We start from the raw sequence: 22,778 nt of genomic DNA on the forward strand, positions 1-22,778 counted from the left end.
CATAGCAAAGGGGAAAGAATTAGGTAGGAGGGACCCCTCTAGGGCTAGGGCTGGGGTTCTAGAGCCCTAGCAGGAAGGAGGGAGAGGTGAAATAGGACTCACTTTTCAGCACCAAACTGGTATGTGCCTAGCACAGTGTCAGCTGTTTACATACTGAGAGACTGATCCATAATGAATAAAAACGTGAAGTGGGGTTTAATGAATGGACAGTTTACAAAGCCGAAGGGTAAGTCTAAGAGAACCAGGAAAAGATAGTGCAATGTGCAGGATGAACACAGTGGAAAACCCACACCATTTCTCAGCCTGAAGACGCCAGAGGAGAGAGTAGCTATCAGCTCTGAAGAGAGCTGTGGCTTTTGGAGAGGGGCCAGTCGACAGGAGCTGTGGCATTTGGTAACCGAATCCAGCCACTATGTAAACACGGTATGGCAGGAGGGAATAAATCCTCAGACCTTTCTCTCTTCCTACCATCCAACCTTTCACCTGCACTTCCTGTTGACCAAATCCACTGGAAGCGAAAGGTGCAAGGGATCCTGGGTAAGAGTCTGAAGAGATCAGCTTCCCAAGGGCAGGGTGGAGAAAGGTGGAAAGTGACCTGGTGAGGCAAATACAAAATGTTTTAGCACATAAACCTTTAGAAGTTTATACTTTAGTATAGGAGAGAGACGTATTCTAATAAAAAGCATTGAAATAAGGCAATAGACTGTGCAAGGTGACTTTGCTGGGGCAGAGGTTCTCCCTTAGTTGCTGAGGAAGATAAAGTTGGGTAGTTATTAGGCTCACTTGGTGGAGAGTTTCAAGACTTAGCGTTGAAGGAATAATACAGTACAGAGCAGCCATCAAGGTGATTAATAAAATGTATTATCTTACTCATTTCATAAAAATATTTTCAGTGGCTGTTGGCAGGCCCCGAAAACGGTCTGGAGGACTCTAAATCCTTAGATCGTTTATAACTATCAATTAAAGTAACTTTTTCGCTCCTTCCCTCCGTTCTTCCCTTCCATCCCCCCTCCCTTCCTTCTAGCAAATACTACTTGAGTCCTTTGCATGTGGCAGGCACTGTGCCTGCCCTCTGCTTCTGGCTGGTTTCAGCCCTGAGGGGCTCTTTATCATTATTGCTCCTTTCTCTTTGTTCTGTAGAGTAACCTTTCCAGACCCTTTCTGAGAGACAATGCTATTTCGTTGTTGCTTGGCAGGCCACCATTGTTGCTTAGGGTAGAAAGAAGGGAGATGTGAAGGTTTTTCAAAAGGAGTAAGCCATGTGGAATATTTACCGTCAGGTGTGGACAGAGGAGCAGGAAAAAAAGATTGAGATTCTGGAAGTTCTGAATTAGAAGGTAAAGGCTTATGGGGCAATGGGGAGAGAAATATCTGGGAGATTTAGTTCAGTGTTATAGGGGAAAGTATATTTAAATGATAGCTTTCCTTTCACCCCTTTCCACAAGAAATCGGTGCAAATATGGAGGAAAAGCTTTAACAGATGGAGGCAGAGCCCTCTCTCAGCTATCTTGTCCCAGAACTGTCCCTTTTAAAGATACAACCCAGGAATTTGGTAATGTAAAAGCTCCATTCAAACAGCTCTAGAACCATTAAGCAATACAGACAAGCTCTTGGACACTTGGCATGGCTTTCTGGCAGTTTCCAGTTGCCAACATGCCTCCCTCGTCCTGTCTATAGGGCCATGCTTGTTTATCTTTCCCTCATTCTGCCAGTGGTCAGTGACCTGATTTCATCATTTCTTTAGAGAACTATTTTTCAGTCTGTCTCTCCTCTGCCTTTGGAGCCAACTGCTCCTTAATAACTCAGTATGTCTGGCTAGCCCATTTTGAAGTTTCTCTGAGGCATCTCCCATCTATTTTGTTGAGTAGCTACCTGTTTGCTGACAATGTATTTTATTACAATTTCTCCTACTTTCCCTGATGAGTCTCAGATGGCAACAGGGCTCCCATCTTGCTCTTTGCTTTGAGCAGCACGGTGGTCAAGAGCACTGACGTCAGACTGCTTGGCATTGATGTCTGCTTCTTCTAGTAGCAGCAACATGATCTTGAACAAGTCACTTACCTTCTTTGAGCCTTAGTTTCCTCATCTGTAAAACGAGAATGATAATATTTTCAATTTGGTAGGACTACTGTGCGGATTAAGAAAGTCAAATGGTGGGCCCCATGTCTGATCTACTGGGAATTCTCAGTAACACCATGCTTTTATTATCATTATTGTCGGGGTTATTATTATGGCCCAGGGCACAGTGTAGAACTTTTCAGAATACAGTATGCTGATTTCATCTCTCCATTGCTTTCTATATTTGGTTACAGGGGCCTTCCAGGCATTGAGATGATTTAATAATTCTCAGGTTTATCTCCATGTAAAACTCAAGAGGAGGAGACTAGGGTAGGGTTAAAGTTGTGGTCATTAGAGGCAGATATAAGTTTCTTCTAAAGCTTTCTTGCAATTGGAGAATTAACTTACGTTGGAGCCGAAGGTCCTTAGAGATCTTTATGCCCACATTGGGCATTTATCAGTTGGAAGAAAAAAATGCAAGACTTAAAAATTATGATAATTTCCTTAAGGTTACACGGGGGCCTATTGGCAGCCAGGACTGGAAGCGAGTTCTCTTCATTCCAAAATGCAGTATTCTTTTTACACTACCAAGGTTTTTCTAATTTTATATATTTTGTACTTACCTACCTACCTACCTATCTACCTACCTACCTACCTACCATCATCTATCTATCTATCTATCTATCTATCTATCTATCTATCATCATCTATCTCATCAATTTGAATCTTTCTCTCTGAATTTTAATCTTTTTTAGAGCCCCAGTTTATGAAGAGGAAAGCTGAGCTGCTCTGGCTGAAGGGGAGGCAGGATTTGAATCCCTTACACTGGCCTTTTCTCTGCCTTCTGCAGTAGCCCTTGAGATTGCCCGCATCATTATCTTATCAGTACTTGTGCATGTGTTTCTTTTACATGGTGTCAAATTGCATTTTTCTAACCAGTTTTTCTAGTATATGAAGTTTTTGAACTTATTCTCTCTTCAAAGAGGATTGTCAGCTAATATCCTCCATATAATATATTGCAGGGCAAGACATTTTTGGACAGATTACCTTGAACTTTGGTCTTTGCAAAGAGTCTGGAAGCCAGCCTAACTCTATAACATTGGCCAAGATTTTGGAGGATGGGAAGGACCCTAAAGCAAACAAGCCTACACCCCACTTTCATCAACTCAAATATTTCTTGCAGCACACCCAGGATCGAGTTCCAAAAATTCCATTTAATTTTCTTGGCTTCTATATTCACTCAGTTACAACTGGAAGAGGAGGAGTCTTGGCACTAAAAGCCCGCAAGGGAAAGGCTGTTTCTTTGAACTTTGTTGCCCAATTTTGCAGACATTTTAAGTTCAGATAAGGTTTTGGTGGCCAGTCAATTCTTTCTACATGTTGTTCTCAAACTCTGCCACTTCCTGAGATTGCTGGTCAAATTGTGACAATAATAAGTTGACATTCCTTATTTTAAAGCCAAGTTTTCCTAAAGCTCTTTTCTCCTTTGTGCTCCTTTTTCCAGCCATGTAACTCTCTTTACCTTCAGATTGTGGGGAATGTAGTCTGAGCCTCTTCTTCTGGCCCCTGAGTGGCTGCTTAGAGGCATCTCTGTGTCTAGTCTGGTTGTTCGCTTGAGAAGGTAAGAGGAAGATTATTGAAAGCATGATTTCAGCTTTCTCAGCTATTGCTTGTTTTTAAACCACCAAGCTCTGCCCTAGTCAATTGAGCTTTTCACTGTAGGGATTACGAGAGCTAAGTGCGTAGTTTCTCTCCTATTCAGAGAGCTGCCTGTGTGTGTGTGTGTGTGTGTGTGTGTGAGAGAGAGAGAGAGAGTAAATGAGAGAGAAAGAGAAGGGGAAAAGGTGGATTTAAGGATCCCCGTTATCTTCTAAGCTCCATGAGGTCAGGGAACATATCTGCCTTGTTTAATGTTGTGTCTTCTGTCCCTGCCACATACCTAGCACATGGTAAACACTCAATAAACACTGGTTGAAGAATGAATGAATGAATATCTGCCTTCCTGTATTAGTAGACATTCTCTTCCATCTCAGAGTTAAAAAGTATAGCAGCCTCCAAGATCTAGGATATTGAGTTCAGTGGATTGTCTGACTGTGTGTGTGGAGACTGATCAGTAAGGGTGGCTACCTTTAGGTCAAATGGATCATTTATGTGGTATATTTTGAAGGATGTTGAGAAATCTTAACTCCCCCACTAAGTCCATATTTCAAGGCTCAGCAGTTTACTGTTTTAGATGACTGTATTTGGATCTTGAATATTTGTTTAGCAGGAATTCTCTGTGAGAATGCTGATGTCCTGCAGGGACATCCCCTTAGGATTTGTTAGGGAGATGGAACAACAGGTGTGGCAGGTAGAGCATAGGTCCTGGAGTCAGATGGGTCTGAGTTCTAATCTCAATTCCACCATTTACCATCTAAGGTACTTAGGTAAATTATTTGACGTCTCTCAGTGGGTTTGTAAAGAGCCTGGAAGCCAGCCTAACTCTATAACATCGGCCAAGGTTATAAAATAGGGGTAATAATACCTGCTTCTCAGAATTATGAACAGTAAATGATATCGAATATGTAAGGTGACCAACCACTTATTGGCACACAAGAGACACTTAGATTATATGAGGTCTTTTTCCTCCTTTTCTCCTTCATAAGAGCAAGATTCTAAAGAAGTCTTGTGGGGGGAGGGGGTAAGAGAGGGTAGTGAGAACAAATCTTGTTCCAGATTAAAAATTTGTCTGGGATTAGTCTCATTGACTAATATTGCTTTATTGCCATGTAAAACTGGTATATATAAAACTTTTTCCAGTTATATAATTTTATTGGAACAACCTGACAAGCTTATATAGTACCTCTGTGCAAATTAGGAAAGGTACCTTCACTTGTGGGGCGGGTATCAGCCCTCTGGGCTTACGGCTTGGCAAGCAGACTGTGCCTCTGGGCACATCTGGAAAGGGGCCATTTCCTCTGGGCCCATGCAGTCCTGAGCCAGATACATAGCTTAGCAGGAGAAGCACAGGCCAGATATCATTTTCCATCTCTCCACCTCAGCCAGTTGCCATTGTGTGGTGAACTATCTGCTCCAACAGATGAGATGGGCTTGTCGACCAGAAGCAACAATTTGCAGTAAACTTGGGCTGAGTCATCAAACTAGTAGGCATTTGTTGAGGAAAATCTGTTTTTTGAGGCAAAAGACCTGGTTCAAATTACTTGCACGTCTAACTCTGTAACCTAGGGCAAGATTATGAAGCTGGTAAATATATCAAACTGTTTCTTCATTTATAAAACAGTGATAACAATACTGTCTTAGTTATCTATTGCTGCATAACAAATCATCTTAAAATTTTGCAGCCTGAAAAAGAATAAACATTTGTTATATCACACAGTTTTCATGGGTAAGGAATTCGGGAACAGATTAGCTGGTTCTTGTGCAGGATCTCTTGTGAGGTCTTGGACAAGATTTTGGTGGGTCAATCAGTGTAATACACCATATCAACAGAAAAAAAACCAAAAAACACCAAACCCACATCATCAATTTTATTGACATAGAAAAAGCATTTGACAAATCTAACACCTTTTCATGATTAAAACCCTCAACAAAGTAGGAAGAGTGGGGTCTTCCTCAACTTGGTAAAGGGCATCTATGAAAAACTCACAGCTAACATTATACTTAATGGTGAAAGACTAAACACTTTTCCTTGAAAATCAGGAACAAGACAAGAATGTCACTATCACCACTTCTATTCAACACTGTTTTAGAAGATCTAGCCTTGGCAATTAGGCAAAAACAAAAGAAAAAAGAAAAAAAGAAAAAAAATGTCATCCAGATTGGAAAGGAAGAAAGGAAGAAGTAAACCATCTGTATTTTTTAATGACATAATCTTATATTTAGACAATCCTAAGGAATCCACAAAAAAACTATTAGAACTAATAAATGAGTTTAGCAACTTGCAGGATATACTTGCAATGAACAATCTGAAAATGAAATTAAGAAAATCCTATTTACAGTAGTATCAAAAAAATACTTAGGAATACATTCAACAAAAGAAGTGCAAAACTTATACTCTGAAAACTACAAAACATTTTTGAAATAAATAAGATTCAAATAAAAAAATCATTTCACATTCATGCATCAGAAAACTTAATACTTTTAAGTTTGCAATATTTCTCAAATTTATCTATAGATTTGGTGTAATCCCTATCAGAATCCTAGCTGACTTCTTAAAAAAGCTGATTCTAAAATTCACATGGAATTACAAGAGACCCAGAATAGCCAAAAATCCTGTAAAAGAACAGAGTTGGAGGACTCGCACTTCTCAACTTAGAAGCTTATTATAAAAAAACAATAATCAAGACAGTGTGATACTGGCATAATGATAGAATATAAATCAATAGAATAGAACTGAGAGAACAGAAATAAATCCATGTGTCTATAGTCAACTGATTTTTGCCAAGACCCAGGGAAAAGAATAGTCTTTCTAATAAATGGTGCTGACAACTCATATAACCGCACACAAAAGAATGAAGTTGGATTCTTATTCCATGTCACATACAAAAATGAACTCAAAATAGATCAAAGACTTAATTGTAAGAGTTAAAACTGTAAAACTCTTAGAAGAAAAGATAAGTAAATCTTCATGATCTAATATTTGGCAATAGAGTCTTAGAAGTGACAGCAAAAGCACAAGCCATAAAAGAAAAAAATAGATAAACTGTACTTCATCAAAATTATTTTGTGCTTCAAAAAACACTGTCAAGAAAGGACAACTCACAGAATGGAAGAAAATATTTCAAGTCATTTCATCTGTTAAGAGACTTATATATAGAATATATAAAGATCTCTTATGACTCAAAATTAAAAGACAAATAACCCAATTAAAAAATGGGCAAAGTACCTGTACAGATGTTTCTCCAAAGAAAGTATACAAATGACCACTAAATACATTAACTATCACAGCTACTGAGTGTCTGCACAAGATGGCCACTGGTTTCCCCCGAACCATCTAAGAATACAGTAAAATGAAAGTTGCAATATCTTTTATGACCTACTTATGGAGGTCACACTCCATCATTTCTGCAGTATTCTATTGTCTGTACAGGTCAGCCCTATTCAGTGTAGGAGTGGCTACAGAGGGCGTGAACTCTAGAGGGACAGACTCATTTGGAGCCATCTTGGAACTGCCTACCACAAATACATGCCTCACAATGTAGCTTTCACTAGCAAATGAGGCAATGGGCACAAAATATTTTGTAAATTTTAACCTGCTATTTAAATATTATTTTATTATTAGCCTGGATTAATTGTCCAAAGCTAATGGCAGTTTGCTTATTAATGATCTCTGCTTTAATTGCTCAAAATTCTTATAGTGTCCTGGAATTCTGCAACTGTCTGCAAAACAGAAGTAAGTTTTTGAGACGATGTCGGCAGGAGAAAACAAATACAAGGGGAAAGCTGGTAGTTCTAGGATTTACCGGTATTGAGAACCAAAGGACCATTTTAATTTTAGCTCAATTCTGCAGCCTTGCTTTTTCAATTCAGCATTTGTTTCCTCACAGCTTTATTATGTGGGCTGAAAAGAATGCAAAATTAACAAAGACGAGGGGAGAAGAAATCCAGGATTGGGACCCAAGAGGAAACACTGAGTCTCCCTGGTTGATTGTCTAAGAAAAGATACTTTGCACCCCAACTTAAGTGGACTCTGGTCCAGCTTCAGACAGGCCCCAGAGTGCAGTCTCAGACAGGATGGAGATAGAACTGGGTGTGGTAGGACGGTTGCCAGATGACTGTAAGCGGCTAGCTCCCTCCCTCCCAAATTTATGGCTTCCGGAACACGACACTCCCCAGCCTCTCAAGCCCTTGATGGCAGTGGATTTCAGGCTGCCTTCTGGTGTTCTTTGGTTATGATTCTATCTCAGACAGCACTCAGAGTTGAGGCGCAATACGATTATAAAAATATAACCTGAGGTTCACAAGTTAATAGAGCAGAATCTGACTATTTCGGTAGTTTCTGCCATAGGCCTGCAGGTTTCCTTCTAACTTTCTGAGTGTAGACCTTTCTCTACCTCCAGAAGCTCTCTTAAGTGAAGGCTAGCTAGCCTCTCACACTTACTCTCTCAGCTGTCTAAGAAATCTATTCTCTCACCTATCCAGATAGCTCTTTCATAACTTTATAAATACTAATCTGTGTTAGACAGTTCCGGAATGTTCAGGTATCTTATCTCATTTAATCATCAGTGTGACCCTGTGTCATAGGTGACGTTACCACCGTTTGAAGGCTGAGAAAACGAGAGACGTGAAAGGTTGAACAATTCCTTTAGTAGCACACAGCTAGTAACTGGCTCCCAAATCCAGGTCCCATGATGCTATCCCTCCTATCTCTAGCTCCAGACACTAGGACCTGCTATAGGTAACCCACCTAGACATAAATAATGCTTTATTAATTCTCCTTAAACTGGTTTGCACTAAGAATACTTGCCGGCAGTGCTGTGGCTGCCACGTTTACCCTGAGATAACTGGCAGATTACAATCTTAACCTTACACCCAAAATTTGCCATGAAATATCTCGCTTTTATTAGTATTTTCGCATCGCTCTGCTATATCGATAGTCTTCGGAAACAAATGACATCATTCTATTTATAGCATTCTGTTTTTAGTAGTTCAATGGCTGAAAATGTCAAGTCCTAGAAAACATAGCATTCCTATGTGTGATGTTAAATGAATGCTGGCAGCGAGTTGAACTTTTTTTTTTTCTTAATGGAAAAAAGGTTAAAAACACTCTGTTTCAGTTCGGGTCATTCCCAGGAGCTGTTATTTAGCCTGTTTAGAACTTAATGAGAAGACAGAGAGAATCCTGGGAATGTCCAGAGACCATTTACAGATGAACTGACAATAATTTAAGATTAAGGTCAACTCTGCCAATGCCAGATAAATTCTGGAATCATTCCTACCTCCTGAGGCTTTTCCAGATTGGTCTTGCTTGCAGGAGTCCCAGAATTGGTTTGGGCTCCAGCCTGATTTGAATTCCTGCCTTGTGATAGGGTAAAAACTAGACTAGCCTCTGTAGGTGGTGGTTGGAGGGAGCACATTGGTCCCTCTTATGCAGAGATCTAATCACCCTGGTTACCCCCGTGACACTTCTCAGCACCTAGCATAATTTAGCACAGAGCAAGTACTCAATAAATGTTGTTTTGAATTTAACCAAATCGTAGCCAATATATTGTCTCCCTCACCCCCTCCAGGAAATCTATGCTACAATGAAGTACATTTAACTGAAATTTCTCTCCATCTCCCTCCCTTCATTCTCCCCTCTCTTTTTTCTCTTCTTTCTTAACTCCTATATATTCATGTATATAGAACGTTACCATCGTCAGACTGCCTTCCTGTTTCCCCAGCCCTACATAGAGAAGGGTGGAATACAAATAATGAGCTTCCCCCAAATCATCTATTTTGATCCGTACATTTCACCACTTTCACCCACGATGCACATCAAATATAAATTATCATTAATTCGTTCCACCCCAAGTCCAAGTGTTTGTGCTATTTTATTTTTTACTTCCTGTATTAAGAAGCTATTATCCATAGTCCTCCATTCCCGCCCCTGGGGAGATTAAAAAAAAAAAAAAATCCTCTGTTTTCTGTGGGTGGCCTGTGAGGGTTCCTGAGCAGATGTTCAGGGAGTTAGATTTCAGCATCTGTAAATCTGTGTCTGGATTACTTTTGTAAGCTGTTAGTATTCAATCAGTTGCTATTTACCCCCACTACCTCTATTACTTTTTCCCCTTTTTGTTCAATGCTATATTATTTAAATGAACTCTTCTACTTTCTGAGTGTGTAGTGTCTTACAGTAATGAGTACTAGTTGCCTAATATACAGGGATGATTCCACAATTATTTAGCTCATAGGTATATTGACAATTCTTTTCTCAACCAACTCAGGGACATTAAGAACATCAGAAAAGTGAAATTTAGCATATCGCCTCTAGAAAATTGTACACAGTCTCTTGACCAAGTTCCACAGTTTTCTTTGACCAACTTGCCCAAAGTTTTTCAATACAAAATGCAATAGTGTAGCCCCAAAATTTCTGTGTATATCTCCTTTGAAAAGAGACAGCATGAAAGTGATGCAAACTAAGCTCTCTGGCTCCTTTGGGAGAAAGAACTCTTTATGGCAAGTGGTGGAGAAATCAAACCGCTAGGTTGAAAATAGACCTCTTGATGTGATACTCATGTTGAGGAAATAAGTATTCAAGAATTTAAATTTAGCAACTCAGTTGAAAGTGATCGTACACATATATCTTCTAAAATGTATGATTCTGAAGGACAAAAAGGAAGAAACCTGTAGGAGAAAAAGAATGAAAATCAACTAAGTGGATTCCAATAACTTAAAGGGTCCTCTGGGAAGGGCTTTTTAAAGACAAAGAAGTCTAAGAAAACTGTTTCATAAGAAAACAATACGGTTTTAATAACATGAAAAAATGATCTTGATCCATGAGAAGGCAGGGAAGGGTAGAAAGAAATTAACTTGGCAAGGCGAAGGGTTCCTTTAAAATGATCTCAGAAGTGGAAGTTCGCCAGGCTACCCAGTGAAAAGGATGGAAAAAAAATAGAAATAAGTTGCTCAGAAAACCAGAAAAGCCAAAGCAGGAAATGAAATGCACCTAGCAAAGGACATAATGAGAAGTTGGAAAATAAAAAGTATTAGTTAAATACTTAAGCCTTAAGTGAGAGATAGAGAAAAATATTAGCCTTCATGAGTGAAAAAAAAAGCTAAAAATATGGAATAGTTAAATGGCAAAGTTTAAAAAAATTACATTATGAAAGTAATTTCTCATATCTAATCTCTCCATTTATATGTAACCATTCTGTATTTTGAAAAACATTTTGGTGCATTTTCTTCTGGCTATATGTAATACTTGAAATGTGGTTAGTTCAGATTGAGATGTGTGTGTGTCAAATATACACTGAATTTTGAAGATATAGTAAAAAAAAAAGCCCAGTAATAATTTTTATATTGATTACTTGTTGAAATTATTATGTTTTAGATAATCGTGTTAAATAAGATATATTATTAAATTAATTTCACCTAAATTACACAACTGGATCACATTATATTTCTACTGGACAGTGCCATTCTGTATATTATAATCAGGAAGTCTTTGCTAACTTAGAATCACATGTAGTTAGTCGATTAAAAAGAGAATCAAAATTTTATGTGGTATTAAATTAATTGAACAAGGAGGCTATCGAACTGAGGTGGCTCTAATGCTGTGGCGGGCTATGTATAGAAACCAAAATGTAAGCTCATAAAGGCCTCAAGGCTATGAAATCAAAACACTAAGGACAACCAATCACAAACAGCCAACTAGGCTTTAAGCTATAGCCAACCAAATAACTTCCTTGCTTTTCTTCTGCACCTTCTCTGTATAAGTCTTTTCCCTGACTCTTGTCCCTGTAGTGTTTTTAACCATGTCCAGTTTTTGCTTGAATAAACTTAAAAAATGTTTATTATGCCTCAGTTTATCTTTTAACAGTTCTCTAAAAGATTGATTATAATTTTTATCTTGAAAATGTAATAAAATTATACAAATAATTTTATTCTAAACCTTTAAAGTAACATTGAGGTTAAATTTGCAATTATACCTCAATTCTTGGGAAAAGTATGGTGACAGAAGGAGATTTGATTTTGAGTGATGAACACACAATGCAACACACATATGATGTATTATTGAATTGTACACTTGAAACCTCTTTGATTTTATTAACCAATGTCACTCCAGTAATTTTAATTAAAAAATATCAATAGATGAAATGATAGGGGAGGGAGTCTGGGGGTAGTTTTTTCAAATTATCGAAAGATGATTTAATACTACATGTTTCACTTCACATTGGATTATTTTGTAACACAATTATAAAGAGGCCTAATTTTGCAGAAATGTTTGAAGAGTTCATCAATTTCCTCAATGGCCTCACAGAATCCTTTACTAGTCACATTATTCTCTTTTGCATGTCCCATCTTGTCATCCTTGTTAACTTTCTCTTCAATTTTTTATTGATCTCACTCTCCAGATCCTTAATCGCTAGTGGCTTTGCATGTGATTTGTGCTGCTCTCTAAACTCCATCTTATTCTATTAAATCTGCAACATAAAGACTTGGATAATGAATACATGAATAATGAGGACCCTGTGTATATTGACATGGCTAGGTAACAATGTAATACAGGTCAATCCCATATATTGTCACTTAACCCCTACATCACAGTTATTTCCCATATCTTTAAGAATTCTTTGTAAACATTATTATAAGTGAATAACTACATAATAGTCTATCTTATGAATCAGTCATAATCTACAATCTATTGACTCATTCCTTTATTTTGGGTGTTTATGTGTTTCCTTTTTTTCTTTCTTTCTTTTTCTTTTTTTGCTATTATAAACAATGCAATAAATAACATCTCGGAACACAAATCTTTATTACATTCCAGTTTTGGCTTCTGATAGGTACCTACAAATATAATTAATTACAAGGTAAGAAATTACGGATATTTTTATTCAAATTATCAGATAGTTTTCTCTGAACCTTAGTAATAATTTATACTCTTACTAGCAGCATATGAGTGTTCATAGCATCATACCTTTGCCAACTTGAATACTACCAAGAAAAATATTTTTTAATATAACTGTGAAAATGATATCTGTTTACTTTTTATTTGAATATCTTTGATAATGGATTTTAAGATGTTTATTAACTATTATTTTATTTTCTGCAAATTCTCTGTTCGTATTATTTTTCACTTATCTCTGGTGGATGTTTTTGTACTTTATTTGCAAGAAGTTTGTATATTAAAGAGATCAACCTTTTGTCTAGTATATTTGTAAAAAAACCTAGGTTTTTACTTCTCTATATTATTATTAAATATTACTAACATACAGAAATGAATAGAGAATATTTATAAGAATTCTTTATACTCACCAGCAGTTTTAAAATCTTAAATTTTGCCGTATTTGGCAAAACAGTACAGAAATAATTGAATCTGCCGTGGAACTCTAGGCTAGGTTGCCACTTGCCACTATTCTCAACGCTCCCCCAGGAACAACCACTTTATGTATTTTATTGTCATTCCAGTGCATGTTTTCATATTGCCTCCACATTTTATGTGTCCATAAGTTATACAGAATATTGTTTTTCATGTTTTAAAAATGTGGATATATGGTATCATACTGTATGTGTTATCCAGGAGGTGGTTTCTTTCTTTCTTTTTTGCACCAAATTAATTTTGGGGGTGATTTATCCATGTTAATATACTTTAACTGCCATAGATATTTAATCATAACTATTTATTCTTCTGTTTAGATTTCTTTTTTGCTATTACAGATAATGCAAAAAAAAAAAAAAATTAAAACAAGCCACCCTGTGCACTCGTGCTATAGTTTTTCTAAGGTGTATATACCTGGATAGAGAATTGCTGGATCCTAGAGAACAAATGCATGGCTTCATAGTCCAGAATGAGTCATAGTCCAGAATGAATTGTACCAATTTACATTCTCACCAGCAGTTTAAGAGATTTCCCATTTATCTGCATCCTTGAGAAGATTTGATGTTGACAAACTTTGATTTTTTTTTTTTAAGCTTCTGTTTTTCTGATTCTAATAAGGTTGAACATATTTTCATAAGGATATTGACCATTTGGGTTCCTCTTTCTGTATATTTCTTATTTGCTCCTTTTGATCAATTTTCTATTGACTTATTTGCTCTTTCATATTGAATTGTATAAGCATTTCATGTTTTCTGGACATTAATCCTTTGCTGATTCTCTACATTGCAAATATAGTGTCTCAGTCTATGACTTGTCTTTCCACTTTGTTTTCATATTTGTAATAGTGCAGATTTTCAGAAAAATCAATTTAATCTAATTAACTCATTTTTTTCCCACATAAAGTTAATGCTTTTCTGTCTTGTTTAAGAAAATCTATACTCTGAGACCATAAAGAGATTCTCTCAATTTTCTTCTAAAAGTTTTGAAGTTTTCTTTATTTTTAATATATTTGAAATTTATTTCTGTGGTTCGTGGGAGGAGAAGGATATAATTTTGAAAGTAATAAATTGTATCAGAATCATTTATTAAATATCCCATCTTTTCTCAAAAAAAATCCATTGATTTTTTTAAAGGTCACTTCTCTCATACATCAACTTTTAATTTATATAAATCTGTTTCTAAGCTCTCTATTCTGTTCTATTGGTTTATTTGTTTGTCCCTTACTAATACGCCCCATCGATAATTCTATTTTTTAATAAGTATTGATCTCTGGTAGGGCAAATCTTGCCTCTCACTTTATTATAATCTACTTTAGAAGTGTCTTGACTATTTTTAGCTTTTTTCTCTTCCATGTGAATTTTAGGATCAAATAAATATTTGAATGGAACAGTATTCCTTTCATAGATTTATTTAGGAGAATTGCTGCCTTACAATATCAAATATTCCATGTACTGATATGTTTTATTTCTCCATTTATTCAGGTCTTTTCTTTTGTACTTCAATATTGTAATTTTCTCAATAAAGACTTTAAACAATATTAATTAGTGTTCTACGCACCTTATAGATTTTGTTGATTTTTGTAGATGAGATTTTCCCATTAAGTTTTCTAATGGTTTATTACTTATTTACAAACACCTATTGACTTTTTTCAGCTGTTATGTAATACACATACCATACAATTCATTCATTTAAAGTGTACACTTAAATTGTTTTTAATATATCCAAAGATATATGCAACCATTACCAGTCAATTTTAGATCATTTTCGTTACCTCAAGAAGAAACCCAGTATTTTTTAGTTATCCCCCTATTACCCCATCCCTCTCCCTCCTCTAGCCCCAAGCAACCACTAGTCAATTTTCTGTCACTATAAATTTCCTTATTATGGACTTTCATATGAATTAAACCATATAATGTGTGGTCTTTGGTGATTGTCTTCTTTCATTTAGCATGTTTCAAGGTTTATTTAAGTTTTAGCATGTATCAGCACTTATTCCTTTATAATGCTGAAGTATTTCAGTCCATATATATGCTCTATGAATTTTTATATGTTTATTTTGTTTCTAATGACATTGCTGAATGCTTTTATTAATTTTGCTATTATATTTTATTGATCAGGATTTCTAGTACTGAATAGAATTGCTGATACACATATCTTGTCTTATTCCTGACTTTAATGTAATTGCTTTTACGATTTTACCATCAAATATATTATCTGTCATATTTTGATGAACACATTTTTTTGATTAGGAACATTATATTTTATTTATTTTAGTCAAGATTTTTTCATGAATACATTAATCCACAAATTAAAATTTTGCTGATTATTTTGTATATACTTAAATAATCAGATTTTTCTTCTTTTTAATCCGTTAATGTATTTTCTTAATTAAAATATTTTTTGATGTTGAATTTCACTCAATCAAACAATTTTCAATCATTCAATGTTATTAATTCGATACCTATTATATTTCAGGTGCTCTAAGAATAGAAATGCAAAGATAAATAACAGACAGTCCCTTTCTTCAAAAAGCCTACCGTTTCCTTAGAAAAGTAAGAGAAGATGAAAGGGGGAAGGTGGATAATAGGTATACAATGTTTTCTTTTAGATACTTTAAAATTTTATTCTAATTTAATTTTCTCAATAAACTTATAAGTTTTAAGATTTTATCCATTTTATAGATTAAATACCTGAGGCTTTGAGAATTTAGTGATTTGCTTAAAACTGGGATCCAAACCAAGACTTTCTAGCTCTAAAGACCCAGCTGCTGGGATATGTAAGTGGCAAGTGTCATGTGGTTGCTGAGAGCATGGAGAGCCATTTTAAGTTAAGGAGGTCAGGATATTTATGATTTCTAGAAAATAATGGATTCAAATCATCTGTGGTGGGTAGGCATGATGTAGAGAGGAGCAGTAGATGGTTAATTGAAGCAGAGGTGGAGGAGGTGAGCAAAAGACAATCTAGAAAGCACAAAATAGCCCAGAGATCAAAGAGTAGACCAATTGGCTTTGATATACAAGTTGTGTAAGCTGGTCTTGGGAAGTGAATCTAGATAGGTTGGAGGATTATCTTATGAAAATTCTTGTGATGACACGCAGCACGGACTGGAGTAGGGAAAGCCAGGATCTCAGACAGGAGATAATTACTGCAGTTAAAGTGAATAATAGTAAACTCTTTATTTGCTCCTCCTCGATCTTGGGATAGAGTCCAACCAAATAACCTATCCGGTTGACCAGGCCTAACATGCTCTTTCTTTCTTTCCTACCCTCATTTTGCCTTTTGCCCTCTCAGCTCCAGACTTACTGACTTCTTTCAGTTTTTTGAATTTACTATGTTCCTTCTGATCAAATAGTCTTCAATAAATTTTTCCATCAGTAAGTAATTTTCTTCCATCAGCATGCCCCATCTACTTTTCATGTCTCAGCCTGTAATTGTGTTCCTCTCTTTTATAATACTCATTTCAATTTGTAGTTATATATTCATTAGTATTTTCTTGAGCAACATCTGCCTCTTCTACCACCTTATAAATTCCATTGCTGGAGCAGGGGCAGTCTGTATCTGTGTTTGCTTACCTAGTTCCTAACACAAAGCCTGGTACAGAATAGGCACTTAATATACATTTGTTAAATAAACAAATAAAAGAATGAATTTCCTGAACTAGGGAGGGTGAAGTCAGTAGGGATAAAATGAATAAAAAGAAAAGATTGCAAAAGTTTTTGGAAAGGACTAACTTGACTTGGTAGTTGACTAAATATGGCGATTTAGGAACAGTTTTAAGTTTAGCCTGTGAGTGATTAATTAAGAGAGAAGTTGTATTGTTAACAGAAATGCAGAAGCCAGAAAGATGATGGATTTAATTTTAGATATATCAAAGTACTATGAAGACACTGAGCAAGACAACATCTAATAAGTATTTAGGGGTAAGGGTAGTCATATATGGAGATATAGAGTTTGGATGCATTTTTAGAATGAAATGAAGAGAGTGAATAAAAACAAAGGAAAGAAAACAAACAGGATGACAGAGGCCCCGGGAACTGAATCTTGACAAAAGTCTATATTAAAGAGAGTAAAAGGAAGAGAGTTGACAAAGGGGACATGGGAGGAAACAGAGAAACAGAGACACGAGGGTGATATGCTGTCACAGATGCCATGGAGGCATGAACTCCACTGACCGGAACATCAATATGAAAGAGGAAAAATAAGGACCATAAATTAATCATTGACCTTTAAACAATTCCTTGGTGACCTTTGGGAGTAAAGTTTCTATAGAGCATGAGGTGGGGGCAAAACATTATTTGTAGGAAAAGAAAAGAGACTTTTTGTACAGGTCACTGAATTGTAAATAGTGGAAGAAATGTCGAGGAACATATTTCAAATTATTAGAAGTCTAAATATGCTCATAGGCAGAGGAGAAAAAGTCTATGGAGAGAAGACATAAACGGTGCTGCTGGATGAAGCCAGCCATGCTTACTGAGGGAGGAGGCTTCAGGAAGAAGTGATGAAATAGGTGGTGTGGTTAACTTGAGCCAAAGAGAATGCTCTTTCTGGAAGGAACGGATTCTTTTGGGATGGAGAAGGAAGGTCAGGCATCAGTCTTACTCACATAGGAGATTATCATTTCTTGCCAAGACTCCTGGAGTTCTTGGGAGTGGGAGGGGGAAACTGAGCGCTCTAAGGACGTGGAGTAATATGCAATAGGTGCCTCGGCCCCCAGAAATCTCCACTTACACAAGGTCAGACGGGCGAAAAATGAGTCGTTACCCTAGGGTAAGCTGCCTGTCTGCCAGACCAGTAATGACACAGCCTCTTTAAAATGATCCAGAAGCCACGAGAACCGAAAACAGAAAAGAAAAAAAAAAAAAGAAACGAAAGAAAAGAAAAGCAGCTCCAGGGAGCTGACCTGGGGCAGTAGTCACAGTGCATTCTGGGACGGTGCTCACAGCTGGCCCTCACCACAGTGCTCCAGCAGTGCCCTCTCTGAGGTCTGTGGGAAGAGGCTCTTTCCTGTGTACACAGGTGAAGGAGACCACATTTCCAGTTTCTAGCCCAACCCAGCTACTGACACCCTTCCTTTAGGCTGCGAACTCTACTGCACGATCAGTCACAGGGTAGCTTGGAGGCAATAATGACGATCCCTTACATAACCTCTCAACAATTTCAAAAGGGCTTTCCCAAAATATGATCTCATTTTATTCTCAAGGCATCATGACATTACTATCCCCAATTCAAAGATGTCAACCATTTAATGTCTTGAATGACACCGTGCAGCTAATTTACATATGTAGACATTTTGATCTGAAAACCCTGGCTCTTCTAACCACCTAAATTGCCTACACTCAACTGGTTCATTTTGGTAGTGAGGAGGTGAGTTTTGGGAATTGGGAGGAAAAAATGGGGAAAAAAAGGTGAGTACAAACCTGGATGGCAGAATACCCGTCTTTCCCACCCAGCCTGAACTTGCAGAAGGCAGTCACCTCTTTCTGTGCGTCAGGAAGCCATTCCCAGTTCTGCTAGGGGGAACCAATAGTGTTTATAAATTTAAAATCATTGCATGGAAATAAAAGGCTTAGTGAGTTCTTAGAAGCAGTAGAGCAGGTAATTTATGAGTGTGTTTGGTGATGGTGGTGGTGGCTGGGACATGGACAGTGGGGAGAAATGTCTAGAACTATACTTATCAATCTTAGGGACACACCAGAGGGACATGGCCCATTTCCCCTCCATCACAGTGGACATGTGCTGGTCTCCTGCTGGGTGAAGAGCATTGATCAGCTGTGTGACCCTGGGCGGACTGCTTCACCTCTCTGGGTTTGGGCTTCCTTTCCTGGAAAATGATAAGGCTGTACTTAGATGATTCCTCAGGTCTGACTAAACTTAGTGTCTGAGTCTATGCTTCTTAGGAAAACGGAAATCATTAGAGTAGGAAGAGAAACATTTCTTCATGTGGACTTCCTGTTCAAGTCCTTTTCTGATTTCCTGAAGGGACAATGAGATCGATGGGTCTGTGAAAGAAAATCATTTTCTGGGAGGTGGATTTTTCCTCTGTGCTATTTGCAAAGCTAACTAACAACTAAGCCATTGTGCCTTGGAAGGAATCATTTCCAAGTATAAATTTTCTCTAAAGTTCAAGTAGCGGCAGCCCCGAGATGTTTCTGACACAAACCTGTAACTGCCTAGTGCTTTTCAGCTTGCAGAGCACGGGTGATTTCGGTTTCATGTGGCCGTGCCAAGTGTGGAGAGGCCCCATGTGCACTTTCAGTCATGTGACATGATGACTCAGGCCCTTTCTGGTTCATGCTTGTTGGAGTATGGGAACCAGGGAGGAAAGGTGAGAAAAACCTTTTCAGTAGCACTCTGGGAGGGTCTGGGGTTGAGTAATAGTTTGTTATTATATGGGTTGTCCTAAACCCTTTTTATGTGAGCATAATAAAGTTATCTTATAGCTGCAGAACTGCCATTTTCAGATGAGATTTCTAGAGCTTGAGTGTTCCATCTCCCGCCTCCAACAGGAGTAAACCAAAAGTATCCAAGGGGAAAAAGAAAACCTACATGTCACCACTTCCTTTAATGAAATAGTTTGGTATTTAACCACCTCATCACCAGAAATATGTTTTGTGCCATCTAACCTGAATTCACCCTGCCACGTTTCATCATGATTTCTCTGACTCTGGAAGACGGAGTGGAAAATTCATTCCATGACAGTAGGAGTATCTGAGTAACCTTAAGGGAAGATGCTTATTCCAACTTTATTTTCTCTTCCTTGACAACCTAAAGCCCTCTGTTCTTTCATCTAGATTGGAAAGGTTACTCCCATTAGAAATCTCTCACTGTTGAACACTTCCTTTCTACAGGAGAGACCAGACACACAAGCTCAGACATATGATTTTGAAAATACTTTGAGTCTATTTCAGGGTCCAGCACTCTGTATTTCCAAGTTGGATGGATTCTCTTTAATGCAACGATAGTGTTGTGAAAAGTGCCTGGGCTTGGGGTCAGAAGTCCTGGACTTGTTACTTCCCAGCTGTTACTTGAGGCACATTCCTCAACCTCTGAGAGGTTCAGTTTATACATTTGAAAAAACAAAGAGAATGGGGCTTTAACTGCTAAGGTTAATGTGAAGATAAATAAAGAAATGTACTATATAAAAGTGCTGAGGATAATGGCTGACCCTTAATGGGTGACTCACAGAGGAGAATTTACATTCTTTAAGGGCAGGGCCTATAAATTCTATTTCTGTAGTTTTTCTTGATGAGGCCTCAGTATGCTACTTTGCCCACAGAGTAAACTTAATGAGTACTGCAGACTGCCCATCTATTTGGTAGCTGAGAATAAGCAAGCTGGACAGGATTTAGGGCTATTTTGTTGTCTGGTGAGATTTGAAGAAGTCCAAGATTGGGGGCCCTCATGCCAGGTGGGTTGAAGGAGGTAGGTAAGAGGGTACAGTGTGTCTGAGTCAGGGAACCAGATGAGGCAAGATTCATGGGCTAGGAATCTAGGGGAAATAGAAAAACTGAGAATTTGGTTCTAAAGAGAAGTCTGGTACAGGCATATATAGAGGAAAAAATGTGTCAGCAATGTTCCCATGGAAAAATATCTATCTCTTGTAACTTCACTAGCTCTTAGAGTTCACCTGTGTGCTGCTGTCACTGTATTTCTGTGTCACTTCGATAAGTCCATTCTGATTTTTATCTGTGAGAGGTAGGGCTTCCTTTTCCAGGTGCTCCGTTTGATTACCTAGAAGGGTGAAAAAGTCATTGCTGCAAAAAAAATTTATTTTTCCCAGAGAACGCAGGATCTCGCCTCCATCTGGTTCCTTAGCACTTCTGCACAAGAATTTGAGATCCAGGAGGTGGCTGCGTTGACGCTCCGGTATGTACAGGAGACAAATGTAAACACTGGTTTAATATGACTCCAGGTGAAGTGACTTTAGAATTACTTAGGGATTGAGCAACCTGCTTCACAAGAGTTTTGTTAAAGGAAATGAGATTTGGGTGGGACACACTAAGCCTGGAGATTACTGAGGGCTAGGAGGGAGGAGTTTGTTTATAGAGGGTAAGGAATTCTCTCTCTCTCTCTCTTTTTTCCCACTAGACCAGATGAATGGAGAGATGAGGGATGGAAGACTTGGAAGGTCAAGGAAAGAGAAGGTCATGTCCACTCCACAGCTCACCAATTTGATCAAAGCAAGTGAACAGTCTAGCAGGAGTTGCTCATTTATTTTTCTACCGTGAGTGCTTGACCCACAATAGGATACCAGGTGGTAAATAGATGCTTGTGCACGGTGATTTTTGGTTTGAGGAACTGCAGATGCGGAGAGCTGAGTTAATTAAACACATTCCTCGGTTCACCAACAGGCCGTGCAAGGTCACATTCTGGTTTTATTTTGATGATTTGTTCTTCCCTTTCATCCTTTATCTTCACTCCCATTTCCCTTTTGTGCCTTCCCTTATTTCCCACTCCCCTGCCCCCAACCCCAGCTGCCAACCACTGACTCACATATGACAGTCTCTAGTCAGAGGGCAAACATTCTTGTACTTGTGCACCCATGGACCTTCGTGAGAGCTTCTCCAGGCACAGACCCAGCACGGAGGAGTGCTGGCATAAGGTGTATCAATATTTAATTTTCACTACATACTCCCTGGTTGCTTTCCAGAATGGCTGTTCCAGTTTAATGTTGCTCCGAAAATGCACAAACAATTCTATTTCCCTGAATCTTCTCCATCACTTGATATTACCCAGCTTTCTAATCATTGCATATTGATTATGTGTAAAGTAGTAAAACACTGTTTTAAAATTTGCATTTTTTGATTTCTAAGTCTTCCTAGAAATACATATCTCATATTCGGTACCCATTCTCTAAATTGCACATTATGTGTTTTGCTCACTTTTCTTTTGGGTATTCAATCCTTTTCATGTTGATTTGCAAGAGTTTCTTGTATATGTTTGACATATAATTACCTATGTATGTAGATACTATAATTTTTTTGTGTTGTTCTTATCCAGTTTTTGATTCGAGGTTATACTTATTAACGTCATAAAGTGATTGACATTTTAATTTCTATAATGGTTATTTATGCAAATTTTAAAGTTTTTCTTTGCCAGTTTTGGCACTTTATAAATTCATTATAATGTTCACATGGAAAAATATCTAGTGTGTCTAGTGTGGGTTCCCCCATTATCTATGTTGTACAACATTCCATAAGTCTTTTTAATTCTACTTCTCTACTCCACATCTTTCATTTTTTTGTTTCTTTTTTAGAAATTAAAATTTATATAATGTTTATTTATTCTTAATTAACATAAGTCTCAGGGTTCTCTTGTATTTCTCTTCTTTCTAGAGTACTTCTCCCAAGAGAATATTAAAAGATATTTACATGTGCCTGGGATATGATTAATTTGCTCCAAATTTTAAAGATAGTTTAATTGTTATTAAAGTCCTAGGTTGAAGGTTCTTATCTTTCAATACTGAAAAAATTATTCTCTTGGCTAGCATTCATCGTATTCTTTTTCAGTGAATCTATGCCTTCTCTCTGGAAACTTTTAGAATTGTCATTTTTGTTTTTGGTTTCTTGAAACACATTTATTTTCTTTACCTTCTGATCCCTCATGACATGACAGCAAAGAAATAAAAACTGGTATGAACTTCCAACAATAAAGTGATTAAAAACTTTCACTGGGAAAATAAAAATATTGATATGTT

The 22,778-nt window shown here is 37.4% G+C and overlaps 1 long non-coding RNA gene across 1 annotated transcript; it reads left to right on the forward strand.

The window, feature by feature from the left end:
- Window positions 1–19,368: 19,368 nt before the first annotated feature.
- LOC120613766 (uncharacterized) lies at window positions 19,369–21,624 on the forward strand. The gene is made up of 3 exons (XR_005655763.1): window positions 19,369–19,406; window positions 20,862–20,947; window positions 21,170–21,624. It is a non-coding gene; the product is annotated as an uncharacterized LOC120613766 (long non-coding RNA).
- The last annotated feature ends 1,154 nt before the right edge of the window (window positions 21,625–22,778 follow it).

This window comes from Pteropus medius, unplaced genomic scaffold, assembly GCF_902729225.1.
Source record: "Pteropus medius unplaced genomic scaffold, Ma_sr-lr_union100, whole genome shotgun sequence".
Classification (NCBI taxonomy): Eukaryota; Metazoa; Chordata; class Mammalia; order Chiroptera; family Pteropodidae; genus Pteropus; species Pteropus medius.